The 17,148-nt window shown below is 39.6% G+C and overlaps 1 protein-coding gene and 1 non-coding gene across 2 annotated transcripts in view; one reads left to right on the top strand and one right to left on the bottom strand.

Moving 5' to 3' along the window:
* The window catches only part of LOC126427022 (zinc finger protein 99-like), a 458,738-nt gene that overhangs the window by 141,656 nt on the left and 299,934 nt on the right, over window positions 1–17,148 (top strand). The gene's annotated exons all lie outside the window — the stretch shown is intronic.
* Trnat-ugu (transfer RNA threonine (anticodon UGU)) lies at window positions 8,874–8,947 on the bottom strand. Its single transcript has one exon. It is a non-coding gene; the product is annotated as a tRNA-Thr (tRNA).

Genomic DNA, 17,148 nt, shown 5'->3' with positions numbered 1-17,148 from the left:
TCTACCACTTGGTATGGCCCCTGATACTTTGCAAAAAGCTTCTTCATCTTTTCCTTAGGTGTATATGAAGTTGACAGCATCACCTGCTGACCAACCTTATACTGTGGCATTCTTGCTATACGGCCCACTGCTTCTTCCTTTTTCTCTAGAGTTCGTGTATTTGCCATTTCTACTGTATTCCAAGTTTCCGTTATCGCTCTGGCAAATTGCTTAACATACTCTCTAGGCTTCCCTTTCTTTGCTTTCAATATGTCAAATGGTGATGTCATTTTACGACCATATGCTATTTCATATAGCCATAATCCTGGATTTGCATGCTGCTTTAAGTCAGAGACAATGTACTTCAAATAGACATCCTGGTTGGTTTGATGTGGGTCACTGTAGTATCTAAGCATCTTCCTGATCGTCCTGTGCACTCTTTCACTTTTTCCATTGGCTTGTCGATGGAGACAGCTCGTTCTTAACTTCTTCACATTCAGTAACTTACACAGGTTCCTGAATACATCTGTCATGGAGTTCGTTGCCTGGTTTGTTGTTATTGGCCGGCCACGGTGGCTGAGTGGTTCTAGGCGCTTCAGTCCGGAACCGCGCGCCTGCTACGGTCGCAGGTTCGAATCCTGCCTCGGGCATGGATGTATGTGATGTCCTTAGGTTTAAGTAGTTTCTAAGTCTAGGGGACTGATGACCTCAGATGTTGAGTCCCATAGTGCTTAGAGCCATTTGAACCATTTTGTTGTTACTGTTTCCCGCAATACAAAATTCAGTATCCTGTTATTCAAAAGACCTTGTGCCACTGTTTCTGCCCGCTATTTTGACACTGCGACCGTTTCTAAGTATCATGAAAAATATCCAGCGACCTGTCTTTCCAACTATTACCCCTCTGCATACGATTTCGTAGCATCCAGTCTTACTGGGACGGACTGTAGGTGGGCCTGAAGCTATTTCTGCCTCATCCTCTACTTCTAAAACTGTTACTCACAGAGCGAGCGGCTCCCTTGTGACTCACGGCAGGCTGCCCATTCTCGAGGTCGACCAGCGGACCCCATACTGCACTCTGGGATGTCGCTCTGGGTGTCACAGGCTCATGGTTTAGGCTGTGATACTGAGACGAGAGTCACTTAGTATGTGAATCGGAATGGCTGAGAACTTAAACGCTTAAGGCACGGACTCTAGACTCTCCCATAGTTGCAATTGAGTAAAGGCTTCCATCATCCTCTAGCGTACTGCAAAGTCGATATCTACATCTACATCTAAATGGATAATCTGAAAATGACATTTAAGTGCCTGGTAGAGGGTTCTTCGAATCACCTTCACAATTCTCTATTATTCCAACCTCGTACTGGCGTGGAAAGAATAAACACATATATCTTTCCTTACGAGCTCTGATTTCCCTTAGTTTATCGTGGTGATCGTTCCGCCCTATGTAGGTTGGCGTCAACAAAATATTTTCACATTCAGAGGAGGAAGTTGGTGATTGGAATTTCGTCAGAAGATTCCGTCGCAACGAAAAACGCCTTTCTTTTAATAATTTCCAGTCCAAATCCTGTATCATTTCTGTGTCAGTCTCTCCCATATTTCGCGATAGTACAAAACGTGCTGCTTTTCTTTGAACTTTTTCGATGTACTCCGTCAGTCCTATCTGATAAGGATCCCACACCGCGCAGCAGTATTCTAAAAGAGGACGGACAAGCGTAGTGTAGGCAGTCTCCTTAGTAGGTCTGTTACATTTTCTAAGTGTCGTGCCAATAAAACGCAGCCTTTGGTTAGCCTTCCCCACAACATTTTCTATGCGTTCTTTCCAACTTAAGTTGTTCGTAATTGTAATACTTAGGTATTTAGTTGAATTTACGACTTTTATATTAGACTGATTCATCGTGTAACCGAAGTTTAACGAGTTCCTTTTAGCACTCATGTGGATGACCTCACACTTTTCGTTATTTAGGGTCAACTGCCACTTTTTGCACCATTCAGATATTTTTTTCTAAATCGTTTTGCAGTTTGTTTTGATCTTCTGATGACTTTATTAGTCGATAAACGACAGTGTCATCTGCAAACAACCGAAGACGCCTGCTCAGATTGTCTCCCAAATCCTTTATATAGATAAGGAACAGCAAAGGGCCTATAACACTACCTTGGAGAATGCCTGAAATCATTTCTGTTTTATTCGATGACTTTCCGTTAATTGCTACGAACTGTGACCTCACTGACAGGAAATCGCAAATCCAGTCACATAACTGAGACGATAGTCCATAAGCATGCAATTTCACTACGAGCCGCTTGTGTGGTACAGTGTCAAAACCCTTCCGGAAATCCAGAAATACGGAATCGATTTGAAATCCCTTGTCAATAGCACTCAACACTTCATGCGAGTAAAGAGCTAGTTGTGTTTCACAAGAACCATGTTTTCCAAACCCATGTTGACTGTGTGTCAATAGACCGTTTTCTTCGAGGTAATTCGTAATGTTCAAACACAACATATGTTCCAGAATCCTGCTGCATATCGATGTTAATGATGTGGGCCTGTAATTAAGTGGATTTCTCCTATTACCTTTCTTGAATATTGGTGTGACCTCTGCAACTTTCCAGTCTTTGGGTACGGATCTTTCGTCGAGTGAATGTTTGTATATGATTATTAACTATGGAGACAATGTATAAGAATACTCTGAAAGAAACCTAATTGGTATACAGTCTGGACCAGAAGACCTGATTTTATTAAGTGATTTAAGTTGCTTCACTACTCCGAGAATATTTACTTCTACATTACTCATTTTGGAGCTATTCTTGTTTCGAATTCTGGAATATTTACTTCGTCTTCTTTTGTGAAGGCATTTCGGAAGGCTGTGTTTAGTAACTCTCTTCTTGCAGCACTGTCTTCGATAGTAACTCCATTGCTATCGTGCAGAGAAGGCATTGATTGTGTCTTGCCGCTAAAATACTTCACATACGACCAGAATCTCTTTGGATTTTCTGCCAGGTTTCGAGACAAAGTTTCGTTGTCGAAACTGTTAGAAGTATCTCTCATTGAAGTCCGCGCCAAATTTCGAGCTTCTGGTAAAGATCGCCAACCTTGGGGATTTTGCGTCTGTTTAAATTCGGAATGTTTGTTTTGTTGTTTCTGCAACAATGTTTTGACCCATTTTGTCTACCAAGGAGAATCAGCTCCGTCGTTTGTTAATTTATTTGGTATAAATCTCTCAATTGCTGCCGATACTATTTCTTATTTCTTTGAATTGAAGCTACATCTGGTCTGCACTTATATTATTAATTTGAAAGGAGTGGAAGGCGTCAAGTGGATTTTTATCTGCTTTTTTGAATAGGTATATTTTTCGTTTATTTTCGGAAGAATTCGGGGTTACAATTTTCAGTCTCACTACAACAGCCCTGTGTTCACCGATCCCTATATCCGTTTGATGCTCAATGTTAACTCAGCATTATTTGTTGTTAAGAGGTCAAGCGTGTTTTCACAACCGACGGTTACTATACGGCGCCCAGATGGCTCTGCTTCACAACGCCACTTGGCCGAGTTTTGCTTTACAATGCATTACGCTCCCACCTGCGACTGTCTCTGTCGCAGCTCTGACGTATTTTTTACCGAATACAGTCGATACGCTACAGGAAGTACATAGTTCACTGTGTCGGAATTACACAGTAACTGAAGCTCAAGCTATTAATTTTAAAAAAATATCATACCGTTGTAGCAAAGCTAACATTTCTGTCATGTAAGCAACCTAGAAGTATTAATAAAAATTTTAGGCAGAGGATAGTAGCTGACATATCTGTTCCATAAATGAGTTCAGCACGACTGGCAGTTCTGTCTGAATTGTCCTGTTTAACTTTCAAGCAGGAGTCAATACAGGGTTGACCAACGTCGTTGCTCACTGGAGTCCAGATTGGAACATAAATGACGAGGGTACAGTTTTATAAAGGAAAGTCAAAACTTATTCGGACTTTTGATGAGACACTCCATTTACTTCAAAAATACAATTTGATTTACGCATTACTTTTCAGTACGTGTAGTCTTCTTTCTTTGAAATGCATTTGGTCCAACCGTCCACAAGCTTGTGTATGTCTGCCAAACTGGTTTGCTGTGGTTGTGAAGCCACTGATTTGCAGTTGGTTGTGAAGCCAGTGATGCACCACTTCTAGCACCTGTGTGTCTGAAGAAAATCGGTGACCTCGCAAAGATTCTTTCAGCGGACCAAATGAATAGAAGTCTGATGGAGAATGATCTCGGCTACAGTGTATGTTCCAGTGGCTCGAAACACAATTTCTGGATTGTGTCAAGGGCGAGGCGAGCCATGTGAGGATGAGCGTTACTGTGTAACAGTAAAACTTACCATCACAAAATACCTCATCCTTTATTGCGAATTGCTGGTTTAACCCTACACTGCATGTTGTTGCCATTTTGCAACGCTAATTTTCGTAACGTTTTTCGGGCGTACTTCTTGTTGCTAGATGGCAACACTATGCATACAGTATACATTGGGTCTATTCTAAGAATTTAGTTGATCGTTTCCTTCACAGATGGCAGCACAATCTTGAATTGAGGAGAAATGAAACGAAGAGCGCTCCAGTGAATTTTACTCACTGTTGAGCATTAAATTACGTAAATTAATTATAAAGTGACACAACTTCTGTCAAGTAAAAAAAAAAAGTTATCACGTTACAGAGATCCAATAAGAGTAGAAAACATGTTAAACACTAATTTTTTCCTTAAAAGTAAGTTTCTGTGCAAAGAAAGTTACGCGTTGCCGTTTGGCAACACTATGTATTCAGTTTTAGCATTGCCGCGTACTTGCTTAGAAAGCTTGCACGCAGCACTGACGCTGACGCTGCAATTTCAGTGAATTGATGCTCTTTCTTCTATACAATTAGGTATCATGAATCCTGAAAGAGTTTATTTTGTGGATGGCGATGGACGATTAAAGGAGTTGACAAAAGAAATTTTGTTTTTAATACCAGTTCCGAGTGAAAGTGAAGATGACAGTGGTGATAAATATGAAATATGTGACACCAGCAATAATTTCTTGAAATCACAAAGTGAAACTGTTAATCTTATTGAATCCAGTGTGACTTCAAATGATTCTGATTGTGCTGGGCAGTCAATCAATGCAGACACCTCGCTAATTGCAGCAGGGACTACAACTGCAAGTACGAGAGGCGGTTCTGCTGCAATATCTGCACAAGGTGAGAACAATACATCATAGATAAAGAAAACACGAGATGTGTTGGGGAAGAAAGGAGAGATGAAGTATGTAGAGCAACCTTTTCTTGGAAAAGAAGCTTTACCACATGAGCTCCATATGACTTCTTTTCGTAGTTTTTCAATTAAAATATTTTAGAGTTGATTTCACGCGAATCTACGCCTTATAGGACCCAGATGAATTTCTCGAAGCCCAGCAATGTAACCGTAGAATATATTAAAAAGTTTTTAGGTGTTTGTATCCTCTCTTCTGTTGTAACACTGAAGAATGTGAGCATGTATTGGAATAACGTTGTGGGCCCATCACTTGTACAGGACAACATTACTGTCAATAAATTTGAGCAAGTGGGGCGCTTCTTACACGTTCAAGACAATTTAGCAAATACTAATGGAGAAGACAAGCTCAGAAAGATAAGACCTATTTTTACGCACATGAATGAAAAATTTGGTTCAGTTCCAATGGAGGAGTCATTAACTGTAGATGAACAGATGTGTGTTACCAAAGCCAGGCACCACCTCAAAATGTACATGCCAGATAAACACCATAAATGTGGCTGTAAACTGTTTTTACTTTGTGGCGTATCTGGGTATGCTTACAAAATAGAGATTTATACAGGACATGAACATGAATGGGACAAGAATGATGCAGAGCCGGATTTTGCTGCCAACAGCTATGTGGTTGTTAGATTATGCCGGAATGTACCAGAGAATCTAAATGACAAAATTTACTGTGCTAATTGTTACACATCAATACCGCTAATGCTTTATTTAAAGGGAAGAAGCATTTTATTTCTAGGAACTGTTAGCAGAAATAGAGTTCACAATAAGAAACTCCCAGACGACAAATCCCTGATTAAAGAGGAAAGGGGTAAAATACTTGAGTTTATTGGAAATTATGAAGAAACACAGATATCAAATGTACTCTGGAAGTACAGCAAGGCAGTCATGTTGTTATCCACGTTTGTAGGAAGTGACCCTGTAAGCAATGTAAAGACATATGATACAACTAGTAAGGAACATATTTTTGTATCTTGTCCAAAAATTGTGCAAATTTGTAACAAGCATATGGGGTGGAGTGGATCTTCTAGACAGCCTCATTGGCAGATACAGAATCATAATGTGTAGTAAGAAGTGGTAGTTTCGAATATTTTACCATCTTGTTGATGTAGCCACAATCAACAGCATCCCATCTGCAACCCAGCTAAGGAGCTCCAATTAGCGAATTTTAGGACTGAACTGGCTGAAACTTTGTTCAAAATTAGTTTCAGGTCTACACCAAAGAGAGGAACGCCAACTTTTATAGAGAAACCACCAGCAAATAAGAAGACAGCGTCACACCATCCATCTAAAAATTTCAGATTCGATCAGGTTGGACACTGGACTGTTTATTTAGATAAAAAACAGATGTGCAAAAGTGAAAATTGCCAAGGTTACACAATTATTAAATGTGAAAAATGTAACGTGGAGCTGTCTCCTAACAAGAAAGGTAACTGCTTCACTAAATATCACGTACTGTGATTTTAAAGTTTTCAGATTTACTTGACAGAACTATCCTGCTTTAAATGCCACTGAGATCAATAATATAAAATTCAAATTCAAAATCAAATTTCTTATAAGACATCACAGTCGCTGTTGACTGTACAAAATATTTATTGTTACTATTCCAATTTCGGCCTTATGGCCATTTTCAAGTAAACTGCAAAATTTACATTCTGTCAGAACATAAAACTATCTGACATGAGTACATGTCGCCGTCAAAATACATCTTTTTGAATGTGAGCGTCCCACAAGATCCTATGAGTACGACACTTATTACATCGTAATATGTTGTTAAATATATACTGAACTGTCGATGTAACCATCGTTCTAATAATCTATCACACATACAAGTTCAGGTGCACTGACAACATGTGGAGCTAAGTCAGTTGGCGTGAAAATACATTTACAGTAAACGCTCCACATGTTGTCACAGCACCTGAACTTGTATGTGTGATAGACTATTAGAACGATGGTTACATCGACAGTTCAGTATATATTTAACAACATATTACTATGTAATAAGTGTCGTACTCATCGGATCTTGTGGGACGCTCACATTCAAAAAGATGTATTTTGATGGCGACATGTACTCATGTCAGACAGTTTTATATTCTGACAGAATGTAACTTTTGCAGGTTACTTGAAAATGGCCATAAGGCAGAAATTGCAATAGTAACAATAAATAGTTTATACAGTCAACGGCGACTATGATGCGTTTAAGAAATATTATATGACTGTGAATCCTAACCATAAGAAGTTAATCTTATAAAATCTTTGTTCCATAAAATGTATTTGTTACTTAATTTTCCTGTTTGATTTGCTGTTGTAAGAGTTTTGGCAACTGGGGACTGCGTTATGTCGAAACACATGATGTTGCCAAATGGCAACGAGCAATAAATAATGACTTTCACATTGTTAAATGAGTTATATCATTTTTTCAATAGTTTTCCGATTCATTGGTGAATATTTTCTACCATATATATATTTTTTGCGCTAAAATAAAAATTCATGTAGTGTACGGTTAAATTTGTTGATCAACAATGCACAGTAATAGACTGTGTCGAAGGTTTTTCCCCTTCCCCATGTAATATTCCTTTTGCATCTCAAAATACGTTTTGCATAAATTTGCTGCTGATGTTGCAGACTAGAATTTTTTCTTCACTGGTGATTCTGGGTTCTTCCACTCCATACTCTAGCATTTTGATAGTGGCTCATAGTGATGAGCACACGTTTCATCATGCATAGCTTTTATTTCCAAAAATGGCTCGACCTCCCGCTATAAAGGTTGAGTAAGTATTGACTGACCTCAAGATGCCTAAGTTTGTGTTCTTCAGTGAGCTGTCACGGCGTCCATGACAAACAAACTTATGGAAGCCAAGTTCAGCACGGATGATGGTACTGGCAGAACAATGACTGATATTCAGTGTAGACGCTATGCCATCGATAGTAATACGCCTGTTCGTCAAAACTGTTCTTCCACTCCATACTCTAGCATTTTGATAGTGGCTCATAGTGATGAGCACACGTTTCATCATGCATAGCTTTTATTTCCAAAAATGGCTCGACCTCCTGCTATAAAGGTCGAGTAAGTATTGACTGACCTCAAGATGCCTAAGTTTGTGTTCTTCAGTGAGCTGTCACGGCGTCCATGACAAACAAACTTATGGAAGCCAAGTTCATCACGGATGATGGTACTGGCAGAACAATGACTGATATTCAGTGTAGACGCTATGCCATCGATAGTAATACGCCTGTTCGTCAAAACTGTCAATTGAGCTTGCTCCATTTTGTCGGCCCTTGTGGATCTTGACAGGCGTCCTTTTTCCTGTTTGTGAGCCATTTTTTTTCCAACTTCATTCGAACTTCTCGACCCACTTGGAAGAACTTGACCAGGGAAATGTACTGTCCCTGTACTGTGTTAACAGTCTACCATGAATTACAGCCCCTTTCACTCCTTATGATCAAATAATCGTATATATTTACTAAGATGGTATCTGTTCTTTCGCACATGTCCGAAAGAACAGACACAATCGGTGACCAAGCAGCTCGTTAGATTGAAATTACAATGAAATGTACACCCTTAGCTGCTTACAGGCGTTGACATACGTCAACGGGGACAGATGAAAATGTGTGCCCCGACCGGCATTCGAACCCGGGATCTCCTGCTTACATGACAGACGCTCTATCCATCTGAGCCACCGAGGCCACAGAGGATAGCGCGACTGTAAGGATTTATCTCTGCCACGCCTCGCGCGAAACCCACATTCTCAACGTATTGTCCCGCACTACATTCGTAGTGCCCCCGCCCATTATACTCATTACTCGCAGCGTGTTGCCGATTCCCGTAAGAGTTCGGGCACTGTTTGTGCATTCACACAGGAGAAGAAGATGGTCAAGTGGCCGGTGAGCCTTAATTATATATTTATATATACTATATGTGGGTTTCGCGGGATTCGTGCCACAGATAAATCCCTGCAGTAGCGCTATCCCCTGCGCCCTCGGTGGCTCAGATGGATAGAGCGTCTGTCATGTAAGCAGGCGATCCCGGGTTCGAATCCTGGTCGGGGCACACATTTTCATCTGTCCCCGTTGAAGTATGTGAACGACTGTAAGCAGCTAAGGGTGTACATTTCATTGTAAATAATCGTATGTCTACTCCTTGCTCTTCGTTTGTGCATATTGCTAATGGAGGGGATATTTTTACGCTGCCACTGCCAGCTCACTTCAGTTGCGATAACGGTCAAGTGAATTGCATGCCACCATAGTAGTACCAATGGTAAGTACGATTTCACAGACTACAGCGAAAGTGTTATTTTTAGGAAGATTTGGATAATTTTGACTCACCGTCGTACATTGTGTCCTTTGCAGAACTGCAGTTCGCTTCGTTTGGAATTACTTGATTGAACTAAGTTTACTGGAAGATGATACAAGTGCCACTCGAAGATAAAAAAACGGCCCCTCATTAAAATGTAAAAGTAGAAAAGTAATTTCTGATGCATGTTACTCATTTACGTTTTTTGTATAACTGTTGTTCCTGTTATTAAAATTCTCCCGTTATTGATGTTAATGAGGTAGTTGTAAATTTAACAAGCTTAAATTAATTAATTAATTAATTAATTGTGTTTCATTTTTAAGGGGTAAGATAATGCTTTGCACCACATAGGCTACTTACATAGGCCACTCATTTATTATTCATATAAATTTCTGCAAGGTGGAGCAGTGAAGTTGTACATCTGGTTACAGTTCATAGCACATGAGAGAGCTATCTGATGTAGTCGTTTCATGTAAAAATATTTTATCTGTGTACCTGAGTATCCCACTGCAGCGGTTCTTTAATTTAAGCTTGTTTTTATAGCGTCTGATCAATTCATTTTCAGCAGGTATTGTTATAATTCAAATTGTTAAACATCAATTACCTTTTTACATTGCTACCAGTTACAGTTTTCTCTTCAGACAGAATTAAAGCTTCGTCTAAAATAATAATTTCTGGAGAACAAATATGTATCATTTGTGGAAGAGGCACGACAGTAGAAGGCTTTCAGCATTGTGATACCAACAATGAAACATTATATCCTTAGAAAAACTCATCAAACCTCAGCATCAAATCCTGTCACCTGTGTTCGTGGGACTATACGAGCTTCCGCAACGTAAAGCATGCCATGTGCCTTGAGGGTAGAATAGAACTAATGTTTGTCACGAGGTCCACTGAGACATAATTACAGTCAAAGAATTATGTGTCAAAGGCAGTTGGGAGTTATCACTACAGTCTGTGATTATAGCACTAGCATAGGTTACATTTGGACGCTTCATAAGGTGGAGTTCCCCATCTCAAGAACATCAAGGTTGTGTCTTCTGCTCCGTAACAGAGACAAAACACGAAAACAACTGTTGCAGATGGCCTAAACCAGGTATGGACAAACCGCAGCTCTCACAATTGATATGATGGTGGCACACCGCTCACTGTTCATTCTAGTAAATTTTATTACCTACCTTTCACTCTTGCCAGGAAAGGAGTGGCTCAGCCCTTGTACAACTTTTGAGTCACGCCAATACAGCTGGTACTGCGGCAGAGGAATCCACATTCGATATAATAACTTATTTTACTGGAAATTATTTCTGAAGTGGCACACTTCCACAACAGAGCAGTTCCTGTGACAAGAGCTGCACGTGGGCCTGTGGGGGAACAGCGTTGTTTAGTTGTCAGTGGGTTGGGCATTATAGAGTACATGCTTTGCGTCAGTGAAATTCTTCACTTTATGTCATTAGCCCACTAAACATGTATTATAATAACAAAAGCATAAAAAATAATTAAAATGAATCTTTGTGAAACAAATGACATCGAATTTTCTTCCCTTGCTGCGATCCTCACATAGTCATAGTGAGGAGTTTGTGGCCTGTGGTACTAGCTAATCTGAAAACCCTTGGCGTAAGACATCTACCCTTTAGCAGAATCAAATTACAAAAGAAGGACTCACAAGTATGTGCAGGTAGGTATGGGGGGCGTTCTCCCTACCCATTCTGTTTAGTTATTGAATAAATACTGGCCTCTGCTGTAACTTTGCAAGGTCTCAGTGCTGCCCTTTGGCTTTGATACACCAAAGCAGCACTTATGTAGCGGCATATGTACCTCACTACAACAATTGGGCACAGAAGCTGAAACTTAATGAGAAACGAAAGGATAAAAATTAACTGTAGGGAATCACTGTTTCGACTGACATCTAGAGTTGCTCATCATTCATACTTTCGAAAAGATGTATGAGACGTAGGTGAAGGGATCCTGTAAGTAACTTATAATTAAAGTGTAACTGAGTTTGGTCAGCCTCAGTTCACTTCACTTTGCAATAACAGAAATGTAAAACCGTATGTGCATAACAAAATGCTATGCTGGCCTTTACAATATCTGGCTTAGGTGATATGATATTCTGAAGTGAATTCTAAAGTGAGCTGCTGAAAAAGTACAATATCGCACCTGAAGATGACTGTCAGTTGTCCAGCTGAAATATCGTGCAATGAAGTTTACGAAGACCGGCTGCAACCCCGAAATCTTTTTGAACAGTTGATTCGCCGGAAAAATTTCAAATTTTACGAGTCTCTTGGTTTTGCACAATAAAATTTGGGTACGTCAGTATACACTTTGTAAAGAGATGTAATGAATTACATATTGTTTTGTTTGCATAAGCCACTTGGAACACCATGTGTTGAACACTAACCACCACAAGCTTAAACTCCATTTTCTTATCTGTGAGGATCATCATAGGTACGGCAGTATACACTCGTAAAGAGATGTAATGAATTACGTAGGCGAATGCCTTTCCAAGGGTACTCACAGCTTTCATACGACGGGAAGCCTAATAATATTACAACACCTGTTCATAATTTCATTTTACCAAGTAACTCATAGAAAGATGGCCATTTTAGAAATTTGACTAACAACAATAAAAGCCACGAGAAATGAGCAATCATGTTTCTCTAAAACCTGTAAAGTTTAAACATTAAATTAGATAATAATTCCTCTGTTGTTGCCACATTTTTCAGCAGTTTTTACACAGGAACTGCTGAGTCGGGCGTTCCGAACATGTTCCCTTCTCAAACAGATATCAATTATTAAACAGAGGGGATCACACTCTTCAGTGATCTAAAACACACAGAAGAGCAAGTATGATTGAACATGCCTTGAAATAGAATAAGCAATTAAAGCCTTTTACACTCTAAAATAAAGGAACTCTTTAAACAAAACCCCCTTGGGAAAAGACGGTGAACCTTTTCCTGTAATATAATTTGAAATACAAGTAACGATGCCAGAATGGGAATTAAATCAGATAAAAATCTGACCTTTGACTATGGCTTAATTGAAGAAGATTTTAGCAATAGCTAGACGAAATACTATAGATAAAAGAAATAAATAAAACTTTCGCCCAATAAGATTTAAGAAGCACCAAGTTTCAAATGAATCGCAGGCTACACAAAATATTTTTCTCTGAAAAGATCCAGTACACTAATCTTAACCAAGAGGAAAATTTTCAACAGAAAATGAAACTTTTATCACACTTTCTCGTAGCGATATCACTCTTCACTTGGTTGTTGGGAGTATTTCTTATGAACTCGGGTGATTTTCACAGGGGAGTTCTTTCATCACCTTTTATTTTCACTGCACTATAACTGGGGATCACCTTTTCACATTCTAGTGGAAAACACTGGGAATTTAACTTTTTGAAGGGGGAAGTGATATTTCTTGACTCGGCGATCCATTGGGTCGTGTCGGGAGTCAGGAAAGTTGATGACTGGTTCAATGACGAATGTGTCAGTTTGTTGGCTGCCTTAATCTCATTCCAATTCATGTTTCAGCACATGAAAATACAGAGAAAAAAATCTGTATTTGGTATTGCTCATTAACTAGTATCTTAATCTAAGGGAGTATGGAGTAAGAATTTGAGACAATAAAAATTACTATACAGACAATGCACATATATATTATATATTATTCATGGTTTATATCTAGGTTCCACATTCTTTCATCAGCAAGCCTGAGTAAAACACATTTCGTCTTGTACAGGTCTTTCCTAAGCAATGTATTTAGCAATATTGCCGTATCAATTTTCATAATTAGGGAAAAGTCATCATATGTGTCCTTTTCATGTAAATATAGTAAACTGGTGCGTAGTTTATAAACCGTTTTATTATTTTTATGTCCATTTTCATCTCAAATCTGGAGCATGCTCGCGACCGTTATGGAGAGGAGTGCTTATTGTTGAGCGCGGGCCGGCGAGCAGTCACTGAATGTTGCCACAGTGCTTCACAGTCACGTGGTTTAACAGCGTTGGCAGTCCGCGTCCTGCACGAGGCAGATAGTTCAGTGGCTACCAATCGTTTTATAACTTGTGCACTTTGTTAAAACGTGGGTACTGGAGCAGCTAGTCAAGGCGACGTGGTCAACCTGGACGGTAAATTGACGGCACCAGCGACGAAGAACAGTCGTCGATGAAAATGACTGCTTTTACCCATTGCAGTGAGTACAATAGCTTGTCTATCCTTTGTCTGATAACCACCGTATCGTCGTTGCAACGTCAGAATACTTATAATGCTACTTCACCCGCGGAATATCAGACGTGTCCATAAGTTTATCTCAGTTTTGGTTCATGTCCATACATGTGTCAGATTACGATTTTACACGCACTAATTTATATATGCGTCCATCATTTTGTCATTAAGTGAGTCACACGCAGCAGTCCGTACGTATCCATATAGGTGTCTTTATACCACAGAGTAGCACAGATAATGTTAAAATTACTTATCATAAAAGGATCATTTACAAAATATACATAGCTTTTTTAACTACTGTCCAAGACCTAACGAAAGTAGTGTTTGCTATTATGAATGGTGCTTCTGAAGCACTTTAGATTTTATATGTATTTTAAATCTGATATTTTTCTTCTTATTATTCTGTATCAACCTTTTTTTAGTTTCTTTATTAATTAACTCCGTTACTTCAATAATCAGTAAAATATACCCTCTTTGGTGTGCCGAACAGTTCACGTTCAAAACTTCATCTAATAGAAATCGGGAAAATTATTCATATTTCCTAGGCTGCTTTTGCTCACAGTAAATCAGATTTACATCATGTTTCGGTAAGTAACTGCAGATACGCATTAACCAATGAGCCACGACCGTCAGTACACCCAATATACACACATCAAGTGTATTGAACCAATTTTCAAATTTCTTCCCCTACCGGGTAAGGTAGAAAGGTAAGAATGCTAAAGAAGAAAACTACAATAGGATAATGCAAAGAAATAAAAGATACGAAGATAGATAATACGTGAATAATCAGTTTAGCAAATTCATTCTTTGGCTACACCGCTTTTAATGTCATCCACGCCGCATATCTTGACTTCAGTATTAAAATGTCGCACAAATCCGCTTCCAAAGCATCGTCAAATATATCTCAAAATCACGCCATGTTGTCATAGCAGTAGAATATAAGCAGATTATCTCGGCCCTCAACTAGGTATCTTAGTATCGAAGGTTTCTATATGATACTCGTGGCATAGGAATAGTCTCTCTAAGTTTCTCCAATACAGGACCTAATTATCATTATAAATGCACATTTCTTGACCTGGATGTCTCATAGTAGTAAATAAAATGAGGTATTTAAAGAAAACCTTTACGACTTGGTAGAAGGGAGATTTGCCATAACTTAAAACTAAAGCAGGAGGTGGCACTTCGGCACATCCCTTACTCAGTTCAACGAGTGCAACCCTCTATGGCTTAAGAAAAAATTAAGGGAAATCTTATTTTCCAAATACGTACAGTACCTTCTTCAACCACTTCATATCCTTCAAGCTCCATCATTACTTTGCGTCCACCTCACTCAAATGATTACGTCACCTGCATGATATATGTACATGATGTTGACTCACATACCTTCTAAGCAGATCACACTCTTGTTTCAAGTTGCAGCTTAACATAACAAATCATTTTTGAAATGTTTTTCATGGTAATTCTTTAGGTCTACATGGTGGTAAAGTCCTATTACTCGTCCGCTAAATGGATCTGACAACACATAACAACCAATATGTGGCTTCCTGACTATAACAAACGGTCTTTCGTATAGGTGTTGCCACTTACGACTTTTACGTAAGATGAGAGATGGTTTGAAGTGTGTCCCCAGAAGTACACGCTCGTTCAAGCGATACGACAGAACTTTATTGACATGCTTGTCAAATGCCTTTTTTCTTAAATTAGCATGAGTAGTGAGAGAGATCAGGGCTTGTCTTAACTTATTATCTAGATTTACTTCTGGACCTTGTTTCTTGGGGATAGGATCAGTCCATTCATTGCTTTCCTTTTGCCTGGAGATTGGTTCTGAAGGTGTGAAACCGGTCGAAGTGTGTGGAAGGTTATTTATAATCTCTTCAAATGGAGTAACGAAATCGACCCACAGTGTTTACTGGTTCGGTATACAGGTGCGAATAAATCGATTAAATTCTTTGAAGACTCGTACTTTGGGGTCTAAATCTTGAAATTAGAATCTGTCTAATATCATTACGAGCAAGAAACTATCTCCACTCTTTTCCAACGAAGTTTGAAACATTATCAGGCAACATGATTTCCGGCTTACCAAAACGAGGAAAATAACCCGTTTCTGTTCGTCTTATTAAAGATTTTGTACTGGAAGACTTCATCGCGCATAAACGCACGTGCTTAGTGAAGCGGTCTAGCAAAACAGCAAGGTACTTAGTACCCCCTCTTCCTCTCGGAAGTGGACCGGCGTAGTCGAGATTGACTATTTGTTTAGGACGCTCAGTGTAAATAGGATTCAAAGATATGACATTCGAAAGATTGAAGGTCTTTGCCTTCTGACAGGTTAAACAAGTGCTTAGAAGTTCATGGATTCTCTTATGCGTATTGGGAAAGTAGCAATAGGCAGAAATCTTTCTTTTACACTTCTGAGGGCCATAATGTCCCCAGGATAGGTGTGTGTACCATATGAGATATTCAACGTACTCCTCAGGAATACAAACGCATCATTGCTCCGTCAACATAGATGTACGATGAAATAAAACACCATTGTGTGATTTATAAAATTTCGACAAACGATGATTAGGGTTGTCTTGTAGAAGCTGTTTGACTCTCTTCCATTTACGGTCGGTTTCTTGCAGAGTACTCATCTGTCGGCAAAGACATAGAAAATAACTACGATTCAAGGGATCAAGGAGTATCTTGTGATTGGAAACCTGTTCTACAAGTTCCGTAGGCTCCGGCATACCTTCCGGCATGCGTGACAATGCATCTGAAACGATGTTCTTCTTGCCTTTCACGTAAACAATTTCGAAATTGTACCCTTGCAGAAACAGGCACCAGCGGGTAAGTCTCGGATAATAGAGCTCACACGAGAGGAGAAAACTAAGAGCTTGATGGTCGGACTGTACTTTGATCGGATGACCATAAATGTAATAACTGAAACTTGACTGCCAGCGCACACAACACGCCACCGGGCAGAGACGGCGCCACCCGCCGCCAGGAGGCGCCCCGTATCGGAGACAGAAACACCACTCGGAGGCCCAACGATCGAGAATCGATCGGGAATACCGCCGCCACGGCACACTAAGGACATCACAAACATCCATGCCCGAAGCAGGATTCGGACCTGCAACCGTAGCTGTCGCGCGGTTCCAGACTGAAGAGTCTAGAACCTCTCAGCCACTCCGGCCAGCCAAGAAGAAGGGATTATATGCGTTCAAACTGTGCATGAAAGAAACGGATTCAGTCTCTCAATCCTACTGAAACACATTACTGACGTGAACTTTTAGAGTGCTAGTAGCTGTCCAGCACACTATTGTTTAAAAAGTTGTGAAGGTTGTGTAATACAGCACAAAATCCTGAAATGAAAGTGAAAAACAGTTCCT

Source organism: Schistocerca serialis, chromosome 11 (genome assembly GCF_023864345.2).
Source record: "Schistocerca serialis cubense isolate TAMUIC-IGC-003099 chromosome 11, iqSchSeri2.2, whole genome shotgun sequence".
Lineage (NCBI taxonomy): Eukaryota > Metazoa > Arthropoda > Insecta > Orthoptera > Acrididae > Schistocerca > Schistocerca serialis.
The sequence above is the reverse complement of the archived record's forward strand: the minus strand, read 5'-3'. Positions and strand labels throughout refer to the sequence as shown.